A 5594-nucleotide genomic window follows, 5' to 3' on the forward strand; every position below is an offset into this window, starting at 1 on the left:
TAGAAAAAATCTAAGTCCTAAAAACTAGAGTGTCGAGAAATAAGAAAGAAAAAGAGCGCGTCCAAAAACTTCGAAAATAAAAGACGTCGAAAAATAAAAATAAGAAAGTAGTGCGTCGAAACTTAAAAAGGAACTAAAAACTAAGAATTAAAAGTTGTGTCTAAAATATTAAAGCCTAAAAGAAAAACTATATCCCAAATGGCAATAACTTAAAAAGGTACTAAAATTTAAAAACGGCGTCGCAAAATTCTAAAGCACCTAAATCTTAGTCTAAAGAAAAAGCACTTAAGGGAATTTACGGCAATGCCTAAAAATCTAGAAGTAAAAATAACTATGGCAAAAACTATGACTTAAAACTAAATACGAGCGAAAAATACAAATATTACGCTAAAAGGAATAAAAAGAAACAAAATATAAAAAGATAAACTTAAAGTTGTAAAAAGTACAATTTTATAAAAATATTATTTTTATATTATTTATTTTATAAAACTATTAATTTTATAATCTATTAAAACTAATTAAACTAAATAATACAAATTAAATAAACTAGATTTAATCAATTAAAATACTAAAACCTAATTAGGGTTTAAATAATAATAATTAAAATATACCCCGTAATTAATGCTGAATTAGGGTTAGCTGTGGCGTGTCAGACACTCTCATGTGATCGCATGAGAATTTGCCTTCGGGCTCATGCGATCGCATGAGCTAGGGTTACGGGCCAGGCCTTGGGCTGCTACAGTACGGGCCGAGTAGTTTTTATATTTTTTTTTCCAGTTTTCTGTTTTAAATTTCTGTTTTAAATAAATACAAAATATTTAAATAAAATTTATATTTTTACAAATTTAAAAATAAAAATAAAGAAACATTATAACACTTAAATATTTAACAAACTATTAAAAATATATAATTTTTTGTTTTTCTTTTTACATTTTTGAATATATTATTTAAAACGTATTTTTACAAAAGCGAATTTTTATAAAAGTAAACTTAAAAATTAATAAAAATCTTTTTTTTATATAGCGTTGCGCTTCCGGCGTTTAAGCAGAATTGTCCCTGGCAGCGGCGCCAAAAATACTTGATGTGTACGAGGTGTACTAGGAGATAGTATTATTTTTATAACAAAATACTATTAAATATGATACAATTTTACACAAGATATTTATTTATTTATAGAATGGATATACCTAAACCTTGCTACAACACTTATAGGCAGTGTACCTAATCGTACAGTAGTGTAGTTTTTAGTAAGTCCAGTTCGTTCCACAGGGATACACTTAAACAAGCTTAACGCTATATTAGTTTTAATTTATAAAAAAAAAACAAATATATATATAAGTAATATTATTATTATAAAAAGGGGGTTTTTACCGTTTAATGACCGGTTTGTCGATTTTAAAACTTTAGTCGCAGTTAAAACCTAATGTAAAATATAAATATAACTTAATTTAAATCGTAAAGTAAATAACGATAATGAAATTGTGATAAATAAAAGTTCGATAAAATAAAATTGTGATAATTAAAGAGTACGATAATTAGAAGTGCAATTAAATACAATGATAATAAATAAAAGTGCGATAATTAAAAGTGCAAATAAATATAAAATAAAGGAAATTAAATATGAAATAAAGGAATTATGCTTATTTAAACTTCCGTAATCATGATGTTTGACGTGTTGTTTTTAGCTTATTCTCATGGGTTAATTGTCCTTTGTCCTGGATTATTCGATATATCCATACGGATTTGTCCATAATAGTCCATCAGTCATAAATATAAAGTGCGAAAGTCTTCGTCAAATTATTCTTATTCCCGAAGTCAAATATTCTAACTAATTGGGGATTCGAATTGTAACAAGGTTTTAATACTTTGTTTAATGAATACACCAGGTTATCGACTGCGTGTAAACCAAGGTTTTACTACTTTGTTAACAATTACACCAATTACCCTTGAATGTAATCCACCCCTGTTTCAACAAGTCTATTAACTATTAATCCAGTTCCGTGTTCGGTAAAATGAACAATTATTGGTATTTATAGATATCCCGACATCGTACCCTGTCAAGCGTATGTAGTTATATATAAATACGTCAAATTATAAGTCTATATATTAAATTAACGAGGTATCGTTTTGTTAATATAAAGCCCATTAATAGCCCATAGTCTAATTTCCACAAGTATCGTTCTTTTGTCCAAACCCCAATTATGGTACAAAGCCCAATTACCCAATTTTAATATTTTAGCCCAACATCATGATTACTTCGGCATTAAATAAGCATAATAATAACTTAGCTACAAGACATTAAATTAAAAATAACATTAACCATAACTTACAGTGATTAAAAATAGCGTAGCGTTACACGGACAGAGTTCCGACTTACAAGACCTTAAAACATTCGACTAACCCAACCTTATTATTATCACTAACTTAAAATTAAAATTACAAATTGAGATTACTAATTGGAGTGATACTTGGTACATTAGATAAGAGAAAGAAATTAGAAAAAGGTGTGTTTTTTTTACGTCCAAAACATGCGAGATTTATAGGTGAGGCCTATCTCAGCTTGCCATGCGATCGCATGGGATTTCTTCCTCCAGGCCATGTGATCGCATGGCCGTCGGTTCCAGCTGTCATTCAGCTTTGCAACAGTATAGCCGCCGGATTTTTATAATATATTATATATATATATATATATATATATATATATATATATATATATATATATATATATATATATATATATATATATATATATATATATATATATATATATATATATATATAAATATATATATATATATATATAAATAATTTTATTATAATTATATATATATTATATTATATTTATAGGCATAGTTGACTTGTAAATTTTCGGTCCGTTGCGTCGAGCGTTGAGAATTGACTTTAGTCCCGGTTCTGGATTTTCGAACGTCCTTGCGTATAATTTAATATCTTGTACTTTGCGTTTTGCGTCTTGTACTCTTGTAATTTTGAGACGTTTCTTATCAATAATTGGAACCACTTTGATTGTACTTTGTACTTTTGAGCTTTTTGGTCGTTTGCGTCTTCAATTCGTCGAATCTGTCTTTTGTCTTCACCTTTTATTATTTAAATGAATATCACTTGTAAATAGAACAATTGCAACTAAAAGCTTGTCTTTCTTTAGGGATAATGCTATGAAATATATGTTCGTTTTTAGCATTATCAATCATCAATTTTAATCTTTGAAACTCTTTTAGAGTTTTATTTAATGTTTCCGTCAAAAAACATATGTAATTTAAGTCTCAAAATTATTTAACTTTAAACTCGTTAGAGTTTAACCTTTTTAAAATCATCAATTTTAATATCTGAAACTCGTTACCGGTTTTATTTAATGTTTTCATCAAAAACATTTAGCATATATTATAATCAACAATTAAATATAAATGCGTAAAATAAAACACAACCATATCATGCATCACACACACATAGCCTAGCCCAAAAATCCTATGCTTGATCCCATGAGCCGACATGTGATCAAGAGGTCAAACTAAGGGTAATATCGTAGCTCCCACTTAATTCAAGAATCAAGTGAAACCTGACAAACGCCATCGTTGTCAACTTGACCTGTTCGCCATCTTCTAAGTCAAAATCCACGTTGCATCTTTATCTTTAATCTTCATCTTATTACATTTATTTAAAATTGAAAATTACAATTAATCTAATACTTTTATAATTTAGAATAAACTTAAATACAATACTGTGAAAATGTAAAATAAATATAATAAAACTTTGGCTTCAAAATGGCCTTTCTAATAAAATAAATAATCAACATGATATAATATTACCGTAATCAACAATCATAACAATCACATATAATCAAACACATAGGTCGGGGCATTACGGGCTATGTATGCAATCACAATTTTAATAACTATATTATTAAAACCTATATATGGCCTGTCCATGGTTACAATGCATGTGTACAACCATTGAATGAAATAAATAACAATTATTCAAGCCATAATAAATAAATTCAAAATTTATAACAGTGACTTTTTTCAGATCTTATTCGTGCGTCATGAGGTAATCAACAAAGTTGACTTTCAAAACCATAAAAGTTTTGACTCGTACCAATTCACCACAAAGCTATATCTAAAGAAAATCACGCGACAATTAAGATGGTGTAAATGCGGCTCGGATACCACTGACGGAAAATCGTGTGTACTTTTAAATCAGATTAAGCAGCAGATAGTTAAAATAATAATCAATTATTATTTTATAAACCATTTACAAAATTAAATATTAATATATTTAAATTTAATAAAACATGCACATGATTAACGATCCCAAAGATCCAGTTACACCACTAATAATTGTCAAAATATGTAATTCACAAAGTGAGTAAACGATATACCTTTCTTGAAGAACGGAGAGAAACCTACGATCAAAAGTATGACCGTCTCTTTGGATAGTCCACACTACACTTCAAACAACGTCAATGGATGCTAGTCCAAACCCAAGTAATAATTAATCAACCTTTGATTAATATTATGAACCCAAAATAATACTCCGTATGCGTTTATGGATGATATTGAAATGGAATAATAGGATATCTTTCTATTTAATATTTGTAATCTCTTTTCTAGTTTGTTTTCTCGTTTTTATATCTAAAAAAGAACCAACACATATTAGAATATATATGGTCATACAAGGTAGCTAAGCATATCCTTTTGGTATACATCTAAGAGGATAAAAACAAAATCCAAAAGATACCATATTGATTGATCACTTAAAATCAATTTATATCAATCACAAAAAGATACGGAGGATTTGATATAATTTTAAAAAGTCGTATTTCTCAAATACTTTAGGGGTATGTTATGTAACTTATAATTAATAATTTCTATTATGTCGCTTTCATGTGAATAGTAAATTAATTAATTTCGTTTCATTTACTATTCATATGAATAGTAAATGAATTAATTTCGATTTACTATTTTGTTATTTGAGTAATATGTATACATCATATATATATTTTATTTGACGTCTCGATGTATATGTGTGTGACCCCGAAGGCTCAAATGAAGTTGGCCATATAGTTATATGTTGTACCTTGCACATTAATCCTACAATTTCTTTTTTGAAAACTTCGTTCCGATGTACGTGGTGATGGCGGTGAGTCCCCTGACAAAAAAATCAAAAAATTCCGGCACGAGTCCTATGTGGCGCGTGAGGGATCTGCTGGCATTAGGGCTTACCGGGTTTTGATCGTAAGGTGAAATCCTGTTTATCAGTGATGGTGGTGTGTTCTGCGAAAAGCTCCAAAAGTTCCAGTTCACTAAGTGTTGTAATATTGACTCACTTACAAATCATACATCTTAATTTAGTTGGATTTTTTATGTGTAGTAAACTCAATTTGTATTATATTACGTAGTATCATTGTGACGACCCGAAAATTTTTGACCAAATTTAAACTTAATCTTTATATAGTTTTGACACGATAAGCAAAGTCCGTTATCTTGAGTCTCAAGAATATTGAACTGTTTCATGAATTCATTTGACCTTTGATTATTCCCGACGATTCACGAACAATTGTGTATAAATAAACATGTAAA

This window comes from Rutidosis leptorrhynchoides, chromosome 8, assembly GCF_046630445.1.
Source record: "Rutidosis leptorrhynchoides isolate AG116_Rl617_1_P2 chromosome 8, CSIRO_AGI_Rlap_v1, whole genome shotgun sequence".
Classification (NCBI taxonomy): domain Eukaryota; kingdom Viridiplantae; phylum Streptophyta; class Magnoliopsida; order Asterales; family Asteraceae; genus Rutidosis; species Rutidosis leptorrhynchoides.